Below are 21,595 nucleotides of genomic sequence, written 5' to 3' on the forward strand. Positions count from 1 at the left end.
GTTGGAGATAACACTGGGATTTTTCGCAAGATTAGCTCTCTGGGGTGTCCGTAGGCCGGCTGTTTGTGTGTTGCTATGGTGGGGGGAGGGGATAGGGTTCCTCTCCCCTGCGTGCAGCAGCACGGCATAGGCGATTCAGACATGGATTCTAATCTAAGCAAAAGTCATGTCTCAGCTTGAGGTGTTTATCAACTCTGCGATTGTTTCTTCGTTGCCCTCGTCCTTCTACAGCTTCTTCTCTTCGTGTGGTGACCATTGAGCTGCGGTTTGGCCCTTCTCCTGGTGATCTTGCACATTGGGTTGGTCACACTGAGTATTTCCCAAGGCGATACTAAATCTACCGCTCCTTGCTCTAGGGTGAGTTGCTTCAATTTGCGACGGTCCGGCGCCCTTCGATCCAGGGCGAGGGGCAGGGGTCCCCTTCGGAATTGAAGAAGGAAGGTTCGATGATGGTGGTCTCCTTTGAGTTTGATGAGGGCATGTTCATCTTCACTGAGCGCGATTTCCTGTTGAAGCTCGCTTGTTGTCACTGTTTTGGTGCTTAATTCGCGTCGAAGAGCTCCATCAACACTTAGCTAGACTTCCTGTAGAATATCCTTGTGCTCTCTGTTGTGGTGTGTGTAAGCTGTTTGGAAGCACCTTGTATCCGTCGTTTTCAGTTTCCTTTGTTTTCTTTCTTGTTGTTTGGGTCGTTGTAAGTCCTGGCCAGTTGATGGCTTTGTTAATTCAAAGTTGGGCTCTTCTGGAGCCTTCGTTCCAAAAAAAACTGTCAGGTGTCTATTCATGTCCTTAAATTATTCTCCAATTATCTCTCGTGTTAAACACTGCAGTGCAAGGGCATAAATTCCTGCCTCCTCCTCGTCCGGCGACCGAGCTGGACTACATGGACTCTGCCGTGCTGGAGCTGGCTCACACGGAGCTCTCCTTGCTGTCTGGAAGCGACGCGAATGGTGCGGCGACGAAGGTGCAGAAGGTGTACACAACCTCGCCGACTCCGCCGTTGTCGTTGAGGAGCTCTGGTAACCAGATCCTACCAGAAAAACAAACCCTTTTGCTTCTTTTCATCCATTTGGTCTGGTCCCCATTTTTTGGATTCTGCTCCTAGCTGCTGCCCTTTTCTTGGTTGTTGCCCTCTCCTGACTCCTGAGCTGGCTTCCATGAACAGAGGTTTTGGTGTCGGCAGTGTGCCTCATTTGGTTTGAGTTCATGGTTACGGCTGCTGAAAATTAACCTGTTTTTTGGTTGGGATTCGTTCATCAAGGTGGCAAGCGCTGGACTTCGCGCGGCTTAACCACAACACCGTTTCTTTCTACGACGGCCCGGAGCCGGAGACCGCTGCCTCGCGCTGGAGGCGCGTCGGCCTCAATGCATCCAAGGTGACTTGCCGCCCTGCATAAATCGCCACCACAAGAGAAAACTATTATTTTGATTGGAATTACCCTTCATGTTAACACATGTTCCTGAGCTTGATGCAGGTGGGTCAGGGTTTATCCAGAGATGGTAAGGCTCTCAAGCTGGCTTTCCAGCACTGGATCGAGGCTGTGAGTACATATCCTTTGCTGTTTTTAATCTAATTTTCGTATTATTGCATTTGCTGGATACTTGCTCTCAACTGTAGGTGTGAAAAGAATCAGTTGACTTGGGAGTTTTTGTTAGTTGTGGACACTAATCATAAAAGTTGCACATCTTGTTGTCGTCGAAACTACAGATCTATTGACTTGGATTTTTATTTGCAAAAAAAAATCTGAAATTCAGCTGTCGTCTTGTAGATTGATCCAAGACACAGACGCGGGCACAACCTGTATTTCTACTATGATGTCTGGTGCCAGACCCAGGCTGGCCAACCGTTCTTCTACTGGTAACAACATGAATGTGATTGTGTATATGATACTTTTCTTGTTCGAATGAGATCATGCAATCATATGTAGATATTTGTCATTTTCTGCAAGATAAGTCCATTGAATGTTGCATATAAATTGGCCTCTTTTATTTTGCATATTCAGGCTTGATATTGGTGAGGGAAAAGATGTAGATCTTCCGGAATGTCCAAGGGCTCTGCTGAAGAAGCAATGCATAAGATATCTTGGTCCAGTAAGATCATTTGCTTAATGGATGATATCCTTATTTTGAATTCATATTGTTCTTACTGAAAATATTCAAAGGAGAGATGTATTAGAACTTCAGATTGCTAACTTCATTCAACGCTCAAGTTTCTTCAGCGAGCCTCTAATACGATTAAGAAGTACTACTAACTTTGTGCTTCTCGTGTTCACTTTCTAGAATATGTGTTGCTCATAGTGAAAACATGGATTATGTTGTGATGGGTGTCAAATTAAGGCCTAGTTGTGAAAGGATCGAAGATGATGGGGGGGTGAATATGCGACTATCAAAATTTTATTTCATTTTGCAAATTTAGGGGAATGCGTACCCTCTATTCAATGCACGAAGCGTACCATGACGAGAGGAAAATTTTGCTCCCACTCGACACTAATCAACACATAGTTAAGCTTCTCATACATTGGAGTTGGTAAGTCTTTGGCCCTGGTAAATGCCTGCCCGAGAGAGCCAACTCCCTCAAGTCCATGCTCAATAAAAACGGGTAACGACTTTTACATTTTGCCCCCTCCCACTCCCGTGACGAACCCAGTGTGCGCCACGGGAGGGTTTGCGCTGCCGCCACCCCTAGGTTCTTCACCTCGCTGCCGCCGAAGGGCGCTGCCGAGCGAAGCCCGTCTGGCGCTGGCGGCCGCAGGGCATTCCCCCTCTCCCGTGTGGTGCTTGGGCAATGCTGGGCTGCTCGTCCTTGAGGGGGCGCTGGGCTGGCGAGGTCTCCGGCGGCGGAGGCGCGGGGCTCTGGTGGCGGCGTTGCAGGGTGGTGGTGGTGTGGATCTTCTGCGGTGACGTGCCTCGGTGCGGCCATGTCCTGTATGGCAGATCCAGGCCGACGGCGGTGGATGGTGGGTGTAGGCAGGCGAGGATGGTTGGCCGGCTTAGCCGGCGGTGGCGTCCTCGCGGCGCGACGCTCTCCTCCTCGACCTGCTGTAGCTTCGCCGATCCAAGATGTGGCCTCATCTCCAACCCTAACCGGGCCCGAGTGGGTAGCTGCCAACGGGCTGGATGTTCCTCGGGATCTGGCTGCTGCCAGGGATGTAGATTTGCCGCCACAAGGGCCATTGTCTCCTCTGCGACGGATGTTGCCACGGGGGCTCACCCTTTTGCCCAAGCAAGGCAGGGTTGGGGTGGTGGTGTGGTGTTCCCCAATTCAGATTGGGCCTTCCGGGCAGGGCCTGATTTGGATCTCGATGATTGCCGCGACAGTTGGCGGTCGGCGGCCAACATGGTGGGGTCCGCTGCTGTCGACGGATACGAAGTGAGCAGTTGTCCAGGGATGGGAAGGAGTGGACTTCTCTTCCTCTCGCACAGTGGTTGGTGGCTCTAGGCGTGGCACAACGGCGGTCTCGGGGCGACGACCCTGGATGACGGGCTACACGGATTGGCTCATCGTCGGGAAGCATGGTTGTTGATGTTGGCAGTGTGCCTCTCGGCGTGGGTGGCGTGGTGTGTTGTGGTGGGTGTTCATGATGAAGTTGTCTCTGCTAGTGACGGCCAAGCCCTGATCTGGATATGGTGCTCCTCGTTCTGTCGTGGTGGGGTCCTTGTCGTGGAGGGGCTTGTGGCTTGCTCACATGGCGCGGGGGGAGACGGGGTCGAGCTAAAGATTTGCGTCTCGGAGCCGGCGGTGGAAATGCATGTGGGTATTGCATTCCTCTTGGGGGGCACCGCCTTGGTCTCCCCACCTTTCCTTATCGTCACTTAGGGTGAAAACCTCGGTTTCCTTGGTTAACACGGTCGCGACAGTGCTTTGCATCATGATCCTCTTGAGGATTTCGCCGATGAGTGGGCTCCTCGGGCATGACGACAGGTCTCCTGTGCTTCTCCTCGGTGGCTCATTTGGGAGCGTTTAGTAGTACACCCCAGTGTGTTCTGTTATTGCTCTCTACTAGTTTTGTTGTACTTTCTTTTGATCAGCTTATGAGGATTTCCTCAATATCTTGTATAGTGTGGTCGATTGGCTTTATAATATAAAGCGGGGCGAAAGCATGTTTCGAGAATAAAAATGGGTACCCAGTGCCGAAAGCTCCCACGCAAGGTGGGGTTTGGGGAAGAGAATTTCTAGACAGCCTTACCCTTGCGTAATAATTCTGCAAGGAGCCTTTTTCGATAAAAGGGCCACATGGCCCTCATTTTCATTAAGAAAATAGAAGTCTAGATACAACCACCACACCACTTTTTTCCATCAGACCTAATGCATCACCTCATCAACTGATAAGCAACCTACATCCTAGACATATAACCATATCTATAGGATGCCAAATCACCCACTACCGGAGAGAGAACAGACTTTTAAACATCTTTTACAATTTGCACATCAGCCAAAACAATAGGCAAAACATACTACAGAACCACCCAATTTCAGGTAGACACAAAACCCAGTCTTAGAGCAGAAGGATTCCACCCATATGTTCTTCCGTAGACTTCATTTGCTACCCGAGATAGCCTCTTGGAAACCTCCCTAAGCATTTTTCGCACACCTTTTCTCTGTAGAATCATCCATGAATTCAACAAAGAACACAAGGTAAATATTACATTGATAGGATTTGAAAGGAAAACACGTTGAAAACAGGATTTGTTCCTTGTTTTCCAAATTGTCCATATCAAAGCAGCAGCACCAATAGAAACAATAGCCCTATCCTTTCCAGAATAGGATGGTATCCAGTTTTGACAAAGATCAAAGAAAGATAAAGGTAATTTCGGGTTACCTAGTGTACCACATATCACATTCCATAAAAACCTAGCACAAGAGCACGAAAAGAATAGATGATCAATGCTCTCAGAAACGCCACAAAACTCGCAGAAATTTGGTCCTTTCCACCCTCGTCTAGATAAGTTATCCTTGGTTAGGATCCTCCCTTTGATCACTAACCATATAAATGCTTTTACTTTTAGAGGTATTCTCAACCTCCAAAGAAGTTTAAAAGGAAAAGCAACAACTCTAGCTATAAGGTAATGATAAAGCGACTTAACCGAGAAGGATCCAGATTTAGTTAAAAGCCATTTAACTCTGTCAGGCTCCTCCGACAGAGTAACCTGACTACACATATCAAGTAATTCATTCCACATTGTAAGAGTTTCTCCATAAAGACATCTCCTAAATCTAATACAATCAAAATCCTGGTTAAAGACTTTAGCAACAGTAACATGTTGACAGAAAGTTAAATTATACAAGCGGGGGGAAAGTTGACAAAGTGGATTTCTCCCCAGCCATGTGTCCTCCCAAAATCTCGTCTTACAACCATCACCCACCACCCTTTGACAGCAAGAATAGAAGATATCCTTTATACTCAACAACCCATTCCAAAAATGGGAATTACCCCGAGATGCTTCACATTGAACCAGAGTTTTCCTACTCAAATATTTGGCTCTAATCATTTCCTGCCAATCCCCTTCCTCATTCTCTAATCTCCATAACCACTTACATAAGAGGCTGATGTTTTTAATCTCCAAATTAGTAATCCCCAGACCCCCTTGGTCTCTAGGTTGGCATACGTCCACCCACTTGACTAAGTGATACTTTCTCACTCCATCCCTTTCTTGCCAAACCATACGAGCACGAACAAAGTCCATTCTCTTGCCTACACCTTTAGGTAGTTTAAAAAAAGAAAGCAAATGGCTAGGAACATTACTCATATTGAAAGCAAACCCCCTTGCCAGGTTGCGGCCTTCTTCTCAATTTTCTCTTCAGCTGGTTTCCAATGCGCATTATGCAACTTTTTAAAATGTAAAGGAAGGCCTAAATAAGTAAAGGGGAAGTCCCCGATCGCACAAATGAAAATCTGAGCATATTCTTCTTGTTTCAATAAAGCGGCACCAAAGCAATGGATTTCACTTTTTAAGAAATTGATTTTCAAACCCGTCAAGTGCTCAAACACGCATAGAATGACTTTAAGGTTTTTAGCCCCTTCTAAGTCATCTTCAAAGCAGAAAATCGTATCATCAGCGTATTGTAAGACAGTAAGACCACCCTCGTACAATCTAGGCAGAACTCCTTTAATAAATCCTTGTTCTTGCGCCCTTTGAACCAAGGTAGCAAGAACATCAGCAGCAAGGTTAAACAATAGGGGGAGAACGGGTCCCCCTGCCTCAATCCTTTCCTAATAACAAAATAGGGGCAAATCAAGTCATTTAAAGTAATAGCTACTTTACCATTATGAATAACTGCCTTTGTCCAACGAATAAATTTATCAGGAAACCCCTTCATTTTCAGCGTACTAAGCATAAAGTCCCAATTAATTTTATCATAAGCTTTCTCAAAATCAACCTTAAAAATAACAACAGCGCATTTAGACTTATATAGTGAGTGAAGCATCTCATGGAGAATAGCGACATTATCTAAAATATAACGCCCTTTGATAAACGCAGATTGTACCTTAGAAATCGTCTTGTGAGTAGTAGCCATAGCTCTATTATTTAAGACTTTGGTAAAGATTTTAAACGGGACATTGAGCATGCATATAGGTCTATACATCTGAATCCTATCCGCCCCTTGACCCTTAGCTAACAATGTAACTACCCCATAGTTTAGCCTAGAAATATCAATCATATCATCATAAAAATCTTGAAAGAGACTCAACAAATCATTGCAAATGAGGTGCCAAAAGGTTTGGAAGAATTCAATAGGCATACCATCGGGACCAGCTGCTCTATTATGCCTCATAGAAAAAACAACCGTTTTTATCTCATCCAAAGTAAATTTACTAGCCAACTTACTTTTGTCCTCATCGGAAAGCATATCAGTTAGAGGAATGTTTAAGGAGACGGGAAGTAATTCAACAGGCCCAAAGAGCTTCTTATAAAAATCAGTCGCATATTTAAGGAGCTGCTCATCCCCTTGGATGATCCCCTCATCCTGGATGAATCTGAAAATTTTACTCCTACGCTTCCTACCTAAAAGTGCTAGTGATCGACTAGAGGGGGTGAATAGGCGATTTTTATGAAAGTCTTCAAAACATGGAAGTTTCGAAGACAAACGATAGAAATAAACCTATTACCATGCAGCGGAAGGTAGACTACACTAGCCAAACCATAGTCAAGTATTCAATGAAGTGAAAGCGCAATGACTAATAGCAGCTAGGCAGTAAGGATCAGATAGGAAGATATTGTGAAGCCAATCAGAACAAGTAATCACTCAGTGAAGCCAAATGGTAATGCAATCGTACAATGACTTCACAAGGACCAACAATAAGTAAAGGGAAGGGAAGGATGAAACCAGTGACTCGTTGAAGACAATGATTTGTTGGACCAGTTCCAGTTGCTGTGACAATTGTACGTCTGGTTAGGGAGGCTGAGATTCAACTCAGAAGACCTCGTCTTCACCTTATTCCCCTTGAGATAAGGACACCCAGTCCTCGCCCAATCACTCTGGTAAGTCTTCAAGGTAGACTTCCAAACCTTCACAGACTTCGTTCACCGGCGATCCACAATGACTCTTGGATACTCAGAACGCGACGCCTAACCGGCTGGAGGATTCACAGTCCTCAAGTGTAATAAGTCTTCAGATCACACAGACAGGAAGACTTAAGTGATGTTTAACACTCTTTGGCTCTAGGTGGTTAGGGCTTTATCCTCGCAAGGTATTCTCTCTCAAAGGCTTCGAGGTGGGTTGCTCTCAAACGACAAAAGCCGTACTCTAACTCTGAGCAGACAACCGTTTATGGTTGTAGGGGGTGGGCTATTTATAGCCACTAGGCAACCCGACCTGATTTGTCCGAAATGACCCTCGGTCACTAAGGAACTGACACGTGTTCCAACGGTCAGATTTCAAACACACACGGCAACTTTACTTGGGCTACAAGCAAAGCTGACTTATCCAACTCTAGACAAGATTTGCTCCCATAGTCTTCACTCGAAGACATAGGATTTTGGTTAAGCATCACTTCAGTCATTCTGACTGGTTCTCTTGGACCCCACTTAATAGTACGGTGGTTCCTATGACTCAACAAAGAAGAAAAAGAACGACGAAAGGATTAAGTCTTCGCGCTCCATAATCTTCATGCGATGTCTTCTCTTGTCATAGTCTTCAATGTGAATGTCTTCACATACCACCTTTGTCTTCAATGTCTTCTTACATTTTTAGGGTTCATCTCTGGTAGGAAAACCGAATCAATGAGGGACTTCTACCTGTGTTATCCTGCAATTCTCACAAACACATTAGTCCCTCAACTAGGTTTGTCGTCAATACTCCAAAACCAACTAGGGGTGGCACTACATGCACTTACACTACCGCTAGCCTTAATCATGAAGTATTTCGTATTACCATCACCCTCCTTAATATCTTTTTCTTTAGACCTCTGGTACCACTTAATCTCCTCTTCCCTAAGGATCTTATTCAAATCATTCTGCAACTTATTTCTCAAAACATAGTCAGCTTCTAAAACTCCAGAGAGCTCACTTTTCTTATCCAAAAAGTCAAGCTTATTGGCAATCTCATCTCTATCTCTCCTATATCTACCCTCTACATTAAGGTTCCACCCTTTAAGGGTTCTCCTTAATTTTCGCATGAAATCCTGCCACCAATCAAGACTACTACCTCTACGAACAGTGGAACTCCAGACTTTATTAACAATATCAGGGAGCTCTTCTCTAGACAACCAGCATAGCTCAAATTTAAAAGGCTTGCGATTAATAGTAGACTTAATCCCTGTATGTAATAGAAGCGCTGCATGGTCAGAAACCCCTCTCACCAAGGTTCTGACAGTTACTAAAGGAAATTGCTGCTCCCAAAGAGAGCTCACTAAAATTCTGTCCAACTTAGCAAAAAGCGGATCCTCCTGATTATTCGACCAAGTATAGCTCCTCCCCGACAAATCTAATTCTTTTAAGCCCCAATGCTCAATAATAGAATTAAAATAAAAAGACCATTTGGAAGTTTTTTAATTTTGTTTCTCTCGTTAATTCTCCTAATTAAGTTAAAATCGCCCCCAAAAACACAGGGCAATTTATTGTACCCCAGAGCTTGCACTAGCTCCATCAGGAACTCCTCCTTATTCCTCACATGAGCAGCTCCATAGACATTGATCAGATTCCACTTGAATCCTGATCTTTTATCCATAATAACCATTCTGGTCATGTATGTACCTGCAATACATACGTCTACCTCAAATAGATCTTCCCGAACCCCCATAAGCAGCCCTCCAGAAGCACCTTCAGAGGGCTGCCATAGCCAAATATAAGTAAATCTACCACTTACTCCAGCCAACCAAGAGTCATCAAAGTCCTTCTTTTTTGTTTCTTGCACACATATAAACTCTAAACTATGCTCCGAGATAGATTCCCTTAGAAATCTTCTCTTTTCAGGTTCACCCAGCCCTCTTGCATTCCAAAATAGACCCGCCATAAAAACGGTCAATTTTGTGTAACATTTGTTACATCACATCTAACCTTAGGCTTAACACTGAATCCCCTAGTGCCAGTCTTTATATTTCTTGATTTATACAGCGAAGATAATAACACTAATTCATCTCTAAGCTTCTCATCCTCCTCGGCATCAGAATCTGAGTTGGATAATAAATTTTTAATATCATCTGGATCAAAACTCTCTAGTTTTGATTCTAAATCCACGTTTCTTGCATTTTCTTTTCTCTTATTAGCAAAGAACAAGTCACTTCTACTTTTCTCTAAACTCTTGATCATAGAAATAGTACTATCTATTTCCTCAGGAGTTTTACCTAGACTAACACCAATACATCGCGTGATGTGAGAAATGAAACTAGGCATTGTATTTAAAACAGTAGGTGTATTAGTACCTGGTGCCATTTCCAAATTTTTCTTCTTTGCCATTTCAGTAGCCTTGTCCGTAGTATGCCCCTCATCTTTATTCTTATGCCTTTCACTCCTTCTCCTAGCAGCTTCATCAAGCCCGCCTTGTCTTTTGCTTTCTGAACTCTGGCTTCAGCCTCCCTCATTTTCTGCTTATTGAATGCATCGACACCACACATGTCTTGTAAGGGGTATTGTAAACATACATCAACTTTGTCAGAGAAGGGAGTTTGCTTCTGATTCACTTCTATCCCGGGAGCGGTCACGGCCTGAGTGGAGCTGATGAGAGAAGGGCTCCTATTTTCCTTATCTTGTGCTAGTAGCAGATTCTCATTTTCCTCCGCAATCATCTCCCTCTCAACATTGTCATTGATTTCTTTAACTTTTTGAGTGCTAATCCCAAGCCTCCTAGCAAAGTCATCTGGGTCTTGAGTGCAATCAAACTCTTCTTCCTTTTGGCTGTCAGGCACTTCTGTGAAATCCTCCAACATAGCAGCGCTATTAGCAAACTCAGCATTAACCTGTTCCACACCAGAGAGAACTCTTTCAGCATCCAGCTTTTTGTCAAGTAATTTTTGCCTCACCTCATTTTCAGCAACCATGTTCTTATCAAGTTCGTATTGACTCGGGATCACAACCTCTGATGAACTTGTAGTGTTTCCTTTATCCGACCTTCCAGCCCCAGTACCATGTTTGGGAGATTTGCTACATCCCACCTCCTCATTGTTACTTTGCTCTCTCGGTCTTTTCTCTGTAGCGTTATGAGATGAATCAGGACCACTAGGATAGCTAACCAAGATACCGCCCTCCATAGGACCACCCTCCTCCACTATGTCTTCCAGTTCAAAGTATACGTTGAAGATAAAAACCACTTTCATTCAGGGGAGCGCTAGAGGGTATTTTCCTAGGATCCGTAACTCCAATCTTAGCCCTGAGAACTCCACATTGCCTATAGAGCTCCATGTCCAGTTCCAAAACTGAACCAATGAGAGAACCAACTTCACAAAAACCTTGATAGTGCTCCAGTGTCTCGGGAACCCCTGTTATTCTAACCCAGCAAACATACAGTTTGAAAGCTGCAGTTGAAGAGTTGGTCCATCTATCTACTTTGATATTAGCTGTTGTTCCAATCAGACCAAAGAAATTGTACGCCTTCATTTCATCAATTTTATTCGCGGAAGGGAATTTGACTAAAAAGCTATCTCTGAGATAAGGCTTAGCCTGCCACTCCCATCCCCACTGGAACATCATGCTGAGAGAGTTAACAAGCTGTAACGCAGTCAGGCTTGCATTTTTTACAGTAATAATAGCTATAGCCTGCTTGTTTTCATATGGCTCCGGCTTCTTTCTGGTCCTTGCTGAGAACATCTGCAAACCATCAGCAGCACTACCAACCAGACTGGCAACAGGCTTAGGTTGTGACAGGAAAGAGCACTTGCGCGAAAGGTGTGAATCCTTGGTGCAGTTGACGCAAAATAACACAGTCTGACAATCCTTAACAGCATGACCAGTATTCTCACATTTATAGCATGTCATCTGTGATCTGCTCCCAATATTTGCAGGCCCAGTGCTAGTATCAGATTGATTTGAATTGAAACCAGTATAACCATACCCCTGTCCTTGTTGATTAGGTGAGTTGCTAGTTCCAGAATACTGATAACTACCCAAAGCATCATTGCCCATCTGGCCAAACTAAACTGCTCCAAACCCAACAGCAGGATGTGTCTGAAAGTTACCTGAAGGAGGAATTGGAGGTTGCTGGTAGAACTGCCCTTGCTGTCCGAAGACAAAACCACCGCTCCCATGTTGCCCAGATCCATGTCCACCACGGCCAACTAAGTACTCCCCATGACCATGTTGACCACCTCCAAATCCATGCTCCACGCCATATGCACCCCCAACCAGAGGATTGGGCTGAGTGGAGAGAGTTGGAGGAGTGGGCGGTCTCTGTTGCGTTGGTCCACGCCAACCAGCACCGCCACCACCTGCATCACCTCGCCCTGCCACCCAGAATCCCCCGCCACCAGCATCTCCGCGGCCCTGCACCCAGGATCCGCGGCCGCCGCCCGAGTTGCCCTGCTTCTGCACACGCCAATCGCCTCACCCCGCCATCGTAGTATCAGATCGGATGAAACCAGAGGAGGAAATCCTGGATACGCCACCATCGGCCACTCCGCCGCCGCCGCCGCCTGCCTTTCTAGGGTTCGCTCGGCCACGCGGAACCAACCCCCTCTGTATTGGATCGTTTGAGTAGGCGACCTGGCCCACAGCGGACGAAGAATAGCAACTAGGCTTGGTTGCGGATTCCACAAACCCGCCTTCGACGTCTGCACCGGGTCCGCCCGCGGGATGGGGGCCAAGCTCTCAATAATGGTTCGAACCCCAGGACCTTTAGGCCACAAGTGAAGAGACTACCACTTCGCCGGTCCCGCCCTTCAAGTCCAAGCTCTCAATAATGGCATTAAAAACAATCACATTAAAATTATCATTATTTTTTTTGCTCTGCTACCTGATAATGTTGAAGTCTCCACCCACCAACATGGGTAGAGACTCTGAACCACAAAGATGAACAAGCTCAGAGGGTAAGTCAAGTTTGAGCTCTGCCTGGGCAGCTCCATAAACGGACACGGAACTTGACACAGAAGCCACCCACCTCCATGTTCCTGACGTCCAAAAACGTAGTCCTATTGACCTGAAGAAGGATACCGCTTGATCTCCCATGTGGAGGGAGGCAGTGCCAAGCAAAATCAAGATCACCACACAGATGGTTTAAGAAGGGAGCTAAAAAATTGGCTCTGCCAGTCTCCATTAAGGCGATAAAGTCCAACTTATGCTCCCTAGGAGATTCTACCAAAAGAATTGTGCTTAGCCAAGTCACGAAGGCCTTTGCCATTCTAAAAATCTCTTTCATCTGACAACATCTTTTGTTTGCAACAGAGGAACTACAACCTGTGGCTGAAAAACTTCTTTTATTTACAAACACATAATTTTAATCAGAATCGACAGCCCATTCGTTGTGGTTTTCTTTAGGATAACCAAAGCGTGATTCACCTCGTTGTCAAAAGCTCATTGATCGAAGACGCAACCTCCCTACAATTATTACTTACTCCCTGTGTAAAGTAATATAAGACGTTTTGATCACTAAAGTAGTGATCCAAAATGTCTTATATTACTTTACAAACGGAGTACTAAGCTAACTCTTAACCTCGAAGATTTCCATAATATCATCTTCCAAACAACATAAAATGGAAAAATCAATAGCAAAGCCTTGCCGCATGCGAGGTCCTGCCCGTCGGCAAGTCATCCGCATCCGATTGGGCCTGGATACAGGTACGAGCACTGGAGCGGAAGTCACAGGATCAGGGATGCCACCAAAGATAATTGTCGCCATGACGCGATCGGCTTCGGTCCGTCGGAGGCGATGGTGTGACAGGAGTGTACCGGAGCTGAGCGACATGCACGAGCACGGGAGGCCTCAAGGTCGGTGTCGAAGCATGGCCTAGTGGCAACAGGGCTCCTCTCGACACATGTTGTTCAGTCGAAGAGGAGAAGTGGTGATGTCTACTGCACCAGAGGGTTCGGTGCAAGTAGCAAGCTGCCGCCTGCGGTACTCACACCTACAGTGTCACCACAGTACCGTGGGGGTGTGCTGATGAGCTGGCCAAGGTGGAGGCATTTGTAGAAGAATACCCCTTTGCACGCTTTCAGTTGTGCTCGCCCCATCCTCATCGGCGTGGGTCTGGGAAAGGGTCCGACCGCTTTGGGTTTATTGTACGCAGTCTTTCCCTACATTTCTGTAAAAGCTTGTTTCCAAGACTTGAACCCGTGACCTCATGGTCACAAGGCAACAGCTTTATCACTGCGCCAAGGCAACAGCCTTACCCAGGGGTTAAACCTACTTTTCAAAAAAAAATGTGGATCTGCATCAAGTGGAGGGAAGTCATATCCGATATCCCTCGACCTCAAACCAAAGCTCGCCCCTCGAAATACCAGTCTGATCCGCAAACTGAGATATATTGGCAACACTCAATACTCCCTCCGGAATTATAAGGCACACACACTCTTCTCAAATTTATCTTTGATCAACAATCTGTTCAACCAAATTTGGATTAGTTGATACAAAATTGATATCATTGGATTCATAAAAAAAGCTCCTTTCAATCGTAACAATTTGCATTGAGATAATCCACATATAGTCCGGAAACTGGTTGATCAAAGTTAAGCTTGGAAAACGTACGTACGCCTTCAATTTTTGGACAGAGTTATCAAAGATATTATTTTACTGCCAAAAGTTCCACAAGTCCTGAAACATGTTCAAATTAGTTGCTAATAAGTTGCCACATGAAAGATTAGAAGATTGTTCTGCATGAACTATGCATTTTGTAGCAGCTAAGCCTACCAGATGGTTCTAACACTTGTCTGATGTTTTGCAGCAAGAGCGTGAGTACTATGAATACATCATTACAGAGGGAAAGATCACCCATAAGATGTCTGGAGAACCACTTGATACAAGCCAGGGCCCTAAAGGGACGAAATGGATTTTTGTTATGAGCACAGCAAAGAAACTGTATGCTGGGATGGTTGTTTGACTATTGCTACTGAGCAATGTTATGTCATGTTTTGGAAGTTTAGCTTCGCTACAAGTGTTTAATTGTATGCTTACTTCTATATCTAGAAAGAGAGAGGTGTATTCCAGCACTCCAGCTTTTTAGCAGGAGGTGCTACCATAGCTGCTGGACGGTTTATTGCAGAAAATGGAGTTATCAAGGTATTGTCAAGAGGCACCCATCGTACCAAGTGGTGCTGCTTACACAAAGATTTTACACTCAGTGAATTGTTACTTAGGGTGTGGTTTTCTGTACTGATTTTGCATCCATGTTCCAAAAGATTTACTAGTCGTTTCATACTCATGATTTTTGTAAGACAATAAGTTTTGGGGAACCAGCACAACTCTCTAGGGGTGGCTTATCTCATTATATATAATGGTTGTGTTACAATATGTACCATATACGTACATAGGTACAGAAGCTATACATAGTCTAACACCCTCCCTCAATCTTAGCCACTTTCTAAAGAACTGAGAAGGGTAAGATTGCGCCTACAAGCCTCAAACTGTGGCAGCGGTAAAGGCTTAGTGAAGATGTCTGCAAGTTGATCCTTAGATGAGATAAACTTGATCTGGAGTTGATTCTGTGATACACGTTCCCGTACAAAGTGATAGTCAACTTCAATGTGTTTCATTCGGGCATGAAATACTGGATTTGCAGAAAGGTATGTAGCACCGATGTTATCACACCAAAGAATAGGAGGCTGTGGTTGAGACAAACCCAACTCCTGAAGCAAAGACTGCACCCAAATAATCTCTGCAGTAGCATTAGCCACAGCCTTGTACTCAGCTTCAGTACTGCTACGTGACACAGTAGCCTGTTTCCGAGCACTCCAGGCGATCAAATTAGAGCCAAAGAATACTGCATAACCCCCCGTGGATCGCCTGTCATCTGGGCTACCAGCCCAATCTGCATCAGAGAAGGCCGAAAGGACCCGAGAGGAAGTCGGCCGAATATGCATACCAAATGTCAGGGTGAACTGAACATAACGAAGAATGCGTTTAACAGCAGCCCAATGAGTATCTCTGGGAGCCTGAAGATACTGACAAACCCTGTTAACAGCATAAGAGATATCTGGTCTCGTGATCGTCAAGTACTGAAGTCCACCAACAATGCTCCTGTACTCTGTGGCATCCGTAGGAGACAAAAGCTCACCATCAACAGCTGTTATCTTGTCGGTAGACGACATGGGTGTGGTGGTCGGTTTGCACTTCAGCATGCCAGCTCTCTGTAACAACTCCAAGGAGTACTTCTTCTGCGTAAGGACAAGACGAGTAGCACGAGAAGTGACCTCAACTCCAAGAAAGTAGTGAAGCTTCCCAAGATCTTTGACCGCAAAATCAGCACCAAGAGAGCAGACAAGAGCATCAGCAGCATACTGAGAAGAGCTGACAAGGGTAATATCATCGACATATACCAAAAGATACATAGTGACTTCTGGCTTCTGTAGAAGAAATAACGAAGTGTCAGCAGTAGACGGCACAAACCCATGAGCACGAAGGGCAGAGGCAAGGCGGGCATGCCAGGCACGAGGAGCTTGCTTCAAACCATATAGTGCTTTGGAAAGACGACAGATATAGTCAGGACGATCAGGATCAGAGAAACCAGGCGGCTGTTTCATATAAACCTCTTCCTCCAAAAATCCATGTAGAAAAGCATTCTGCACATCAAGTTGACGAAGTGACCAACCACGAGAAACAGCAATGGAGAGAAGAAGCCGAATAGTGGTAGGCTTGACGACAGGACTGAAGGTGTCCTCATAGTCAAGACCATGACGATGCGTAAAACCGCGAGCAACAAGTCGCGCTTTGTAACGCTCAATAGATCCATCCGAATGCTTCTTCACTTTGAATACCCATTTTGAGTCAATAACATTTACCCGTGGTGGTGGAGGAACGAGAGTCCATGTCTTGTTACGAAGAAGAGCATGAAACTCTTGCTCCATAGCCTCTCGCCAATGTGAAATGCGCAGGGCAGCCTGATATGAGCGAGGCTCAGAAGATGGATCCGCAACAGCAGCAGCCAAACAAGCAGCCAACCAAGCAACCGTACCATCCTTACGTTCCTTAGGTTTGAAAATGCCACTGCGACTGCGTGTATGTGGTCGGGACACAGGAACCACCGAGGTCGACGGAGCAGCCTGCAACGGGCTGGAGGACGGCGACGTTGACGAGTCAGCCGGTGACGAGGAGCCAGTCACGGTAGCCTCGGACTCGGTTGGCGAAGAAGGCCGACCCACCGGTGAAACCGGCAGAGCAGACGAAGCAGCTGGCGACTCCGGCATCACAGACCGGGCCGATGGCGAGCTCGGCATAGTGGGCCGTGGCGCGGCCGGTGTCGCGGGCCGATCCGCTGATGAAGGTGACGTGATGACCCGAGCCGCGGGCGAAGACGGCGTGACGGGCCGAGCCGCAGGCGAAGACGGCGTGACGGGCCGAGCCGCGGGCGACTCGGCGGCCGCTGGCGAAACGGACCGAGCAGTGGAGATGCTCGGCGCGACGGGCTCGTCGGGTGACCATGCATGGGCACACGAATCGATGCCATGCAACATAGGGCGATCGACGTGCCCACCAGAAGACGACGATGATGATGGTGAATCCTCCAACAGCTCCAAACGAGCTCCACGTCCGGTTCCTGCACCATGGTTAGGTAACAGCAAAGGAGAGTATGCAACATCATCAAATTGGTCAGAAGCAACAGAGGATGAATGCAGGGATGGTGGTTCGACAGTGGACACAGGAAGGTTGGCAAAGGGAAAAACATGCTCATCAAACACGACGTCCCGAGATATATAGACACGATTAGTGGGAACATGAAGACATTTGTAACCTTTATGAAGAGAGCTATAGCCAAGAAAAACACACTTCTTAGAACGAAACTCAAGCTTGCGCTTGTTATATGGACGAAGATGCGGCCAGCAAGCACACCCAAATACCTTGAGAAAGGTATAATCAGGTTGTTCATTAAGGAGAACCTCAATGGGAGTCTTCAGATTTAAAACACGAGTAGGAGTACGGTTGATGAGAAAGCATGCAGTGGTGAAAGCATCACTCCAAAACCGAAACGGAACAGATGCATGGGCCAAAAGAGTAAGACCAGCTTCAACAATATGACGATGCTTACGTTCGACTGAACCATTCTGCTGATGTGTATGTGGACATGCTAAACGATGAGCTATCCCAAGCGACTGAAAGAAAGAGTTGAGGTTGCGATACTCGCCCCCCCAGTCTGACTGGACATGAACAATTTTGTGCTTGAGAAGACATTCAACATGTTTTTGAAACTGAACAAAAATATCAAACACATGAGATTTGCGTTTAATAAGGTAAAGCCAGGTAAAGCGACTATAAGCATCAACGAAACTGATATAGTAATTATGACCACTGACAGAAGTCTGAGCAGGACCCCATACATCTGAAAACATAAGTTCTAGAGGATGTTTCACCTCACGACTGGACTCCGAAAAAGGAAGTTGATGACTCTTCCCCTGCTGACAAGCATCACACACTGCTACATCTTTATGACTAGACAAACTAGGAAGCTCATGACGACGCAAAATATGACGGACAATAGGTGTGGCCGAGTGACCAAGACGAGCATGCCACTGTGACGGAGAGACCCGAACTCCACTGAAAACACGAGCGACACCAGGATGCTCCAGACGGTAGAGGCCCTGGCACAACCGCCCACTAAGAAGAATGTCCCTCGTGCCCCGATCCTTAATAAAAAGATCAAAAGGGTGAAATTCACAAAGCACATTATTATCACGTGTGAGTTTAGGAACTGAAAGAAGATTACGGGTCACAGATGGAACTCGAAGAACATTGCGAAGCTGAAGACTCCTATTGGCATGTCTAGTGAGAAGAGATGCTTGACCAATATGAGAGATGTGCATACCTGCTCCATTGGCGGTGTGGATCTTGTCGGAGCCATGATAGGGTTCACGAGTGTGAAGCTTCCCCATCTCGCTGGTTAGATGCTCTGTCGCCCCAGAGTCCATGTACCAGTGTGGATCGATGGAGTAGGACTGAGTGTGTCCCTGTTGCTTCTGCGGCGCGGGACGATCAGCCATGGCGACCTGACGGGCATTGTTGCGTGTATCTTTGCCGTCATTGCCAAGACCAAGGAAGCTTCGCTGGAAGCGCTTATGACACTTGGAGGCCCAGTGCCCATCGCGGCCACAAAGCTGACACACACGTGGACCGCCAGCCCCTGGTAAGGTCGCAGTAGGTGGGGGGGCCGAGGCGGGCGACGGTGGCAGCCCCAAGGGAGACTGGGGTGATGAAGAAGAGCAGCCACCCTTGGTGGCGGCGTTGGCCGAGAGGGAGCCAGTGCCCCTGGTGCGGCGAGTCTCGACCCGTTGCTCAGTGAGAAGGAGCCGAGAGAAAACCTCGTGTGCCAGCATGGGTGTCGAGTTGCCCCGCTCGTTGATGATCTCGACTAAGGCATCATACTCCTCATCAAGACCATTGACAATAAACGAGTTGAACTCGGAGTCGGTGAGGGGCTGTCCAATGGAGGCCAATGTGTCGGCGAGGCCCTCGACCTTGTTGTAGAACTCAGTGGCAGTGGAGTCAAGCTTCTGACACTCTCCAAGCTGACGACGGAGTGCAGAGACACGAGCCTGGGACTGCGCTGCAAAGGTGCGCTCAAGGATGGTCCAGGCCTCATGAGACGTCTTCGCGAAGACAACAAGGCCGGCAACTGCCGGCGAGAGCGACCCCTGGATGGAGGAGAGGTTCGCCTGGTCCTGCCCCGTCCAGACGCGATGGGCCGGATTGTAGACCGGACCGTGCACGCTGTCTACCAGCGCGGGTGGGCAGGGAAGCGATCCGTCGACGTAGCCTAGCAGGTAGTGACTCCCCAAGAGCGGGAGAACCTGCGCACGCCAGAAGATGTAGTTGTCGGCGGAGAGCTTGATGGTGATGAGATGACCGAAGTGAAACGGCGGCGGCGAAGACAATCCCATCGAGGAGGCTGCCTGGGGTGCAAACACCATGGAGGCAGCCGGAGGCACCGAAGCCGATGCGGGAGGAGGCGGGACCGCAGCCAGGGCGGGCGCCGCAAAGCTCGCGGCCGGTGCGGACGCCGCAAGGCCCGCGGCCGGGGCGAACGCCGCCAACCCCGCCAGCGGGGCAGTGTGATCCGCTTGCGGCAGGAGCGGCGGGACGACGCCTGCGGAGTCCGCAGCGGAGGGCGGCGCCGCGGTGTGGACCACGAGGTCACGCCCAAGCGAGGGCGCCGGCGGCGTGGAGAAGACGGAGCCGATGCTCCTTGTCCCGATCGGAGCCGGAACAGAGACGGCATCGAGCGGGAGGTTGAGCAGAGCCGCAAGAGAGGCCGGGAGGAAGCCCGCAGCAGTGGAACCGGTGGTGGCGGCGCTCGACATGACGGCGGCGCGATCGGTGGCGCGGCGGCGGCGGTGAAGGCGGCGGCGGCTGCGGCGGCGGTGCGGGTATTAGGGTTTAGAAGCGGAAGCGATCGTAACCTAGCGTGATACCATGTAAGACAATAAGTTTTGGGGAACCAGCACAACCCTCTAGGGGTGGCTTATCTCATTATATATAATGGTTGTGTTACAATATGTACCATATACGTACATAGTTACAGAAGCTATACATAGTCTAACAATTTTGTTACTGTGCTTTCTCGTGGGATGTTATGCTAATTTGATTCTCTGATGATCTGTCCCGATTTCAGTCCATCTGGGCCTATAGTGGACATTACAAACCGAGTGCGGAAAACCTTAGCAACTTCCTGAGCTTTCTAGAAGAGAATGGAGTTGATCTGAAAGAAGTTGAGGTGTAATATTTTTTGATCAGCGAAATCTAAACAGTAAACACACTCGTATGTTAACAAATGTAACACGGTTCACTTCATGAACTTATTTTTGCATATTCAGGTGTGCTCATTCACCAAGGAAGACTACTATGAAGATCCAGTGCCCAATACCAAACAGAACCCTGCTGCTGCTATCATATCATCCAATCCTTCACAATTGATTCTTCCTTCCAACAAGGCATCTGGGGCATCTTCACAGACTGAAGCTGACGAAGGCAATAATATCCGTGCAGAGCAAGCAAGAGCAACCTACCAAAGAACCTTATCAGGTGGCCTGCAAAGCCCCAGAGATGCCGGCGTCTCACAGGAGGCAATTCTTGAGAGGGTGAATTCCAAGAGCAAGTCAAAATCCTACCAGCTCGGCCACAGGCTGTCCCTGAAATGGAGCACTGGGAATGGTCCAAGAATTGGTTGTGTGAAGGACTATCCAATGGAGCTCAGAATACAAGCGCTGGAGATGGTACAACAGTCTACAACTCTCACCAAGGGCATCGACTCCTCCGGCCACATGGAGGGCACCGGAATGCCTCTTGCCCACCTTGCAAATGTCGCCCCTCGTGCCAGTGCAGACCTCCCTGCCCCAGCCAAGTAAGAACTTGAAACTAGGTAGTAGTTGTGTAGTTCTGCTTCTTCATATTTGGTAGGCTGCAAATGTCAGACACTAAGTTTGTGCTTGCTGCTTTTCCTATGTTCCATGGATCCATTGTAGCTCAGATGATCTGGTGAGGATTGTATGAGTCCCAGTTTGGTTGAATTGATTTAACAATGCTTAATTGTGCTTGTCACTATTGCAGAAAGCATAATTTTTTTTGTTTCATAAGTCATAATACGGTAGTATGTTATGATACAGTACTCCCTCCAATTTATATTAATTGTCGCAGCTTTAGTACAACGATCAAAACACATTCAGGTACAAAACCTACAAGCCATTGTCGAATTTCAAGAAAATTCAAGGATCTTTGACTAAAAAGAGGTGCATTTGAATGTTGTCAGTATTCCTTTTTTTAATGATCACCTGGGGGAGCGAACCCCCACCTGAATATATTCATTGAAAATCCTAGAAGTCTCGCGGCTTCATATAAGATAGGTTCAAGTAAACCAAAGTACATGTAGAAAACAAAGGAAAAGAGACAGCTGAAAAGGACACACCCAGGCCTACAGCCAAACCCCAGAAACCATCGAAGAAGAGCACACATGAAGAAAATGGCCGCTTGACAACACCAAGCGGTGTCGTTGCCGGACCTTGAGAAGCTCAACCATCGACAACCAGA

The 21,595-nt window shown here is 47.1% G+C and overlaps 1 pseudogene; it reads left to right on the forward strand.

The window, feature by feature from the left end:
• Positions 1-878: 878 nt before the first annotated feature.
• Positions 879-20,968, forward strand: LOC119315670 (annotated as a pseudogene).
• The last annotated feature ends 627 nt before the right edge of the window (positions 20,969-21,595 follow it).

Source organism: Triticum dicoccoides, chromosome 6A (assembly GCF_002162155.2).
Source record: "Triticum dicoccoides isolate Atlit2015 ecotype Zavitan chromosome 6A, WEW_v2.0, whole genome shotgun sequence".
Lineage (NCBI taxonomy): Eukaryota > Viridiplantae > Streptophyta > Magnoliopsida > Poales > Poaceae > Triticum > Triticum dicoccoides.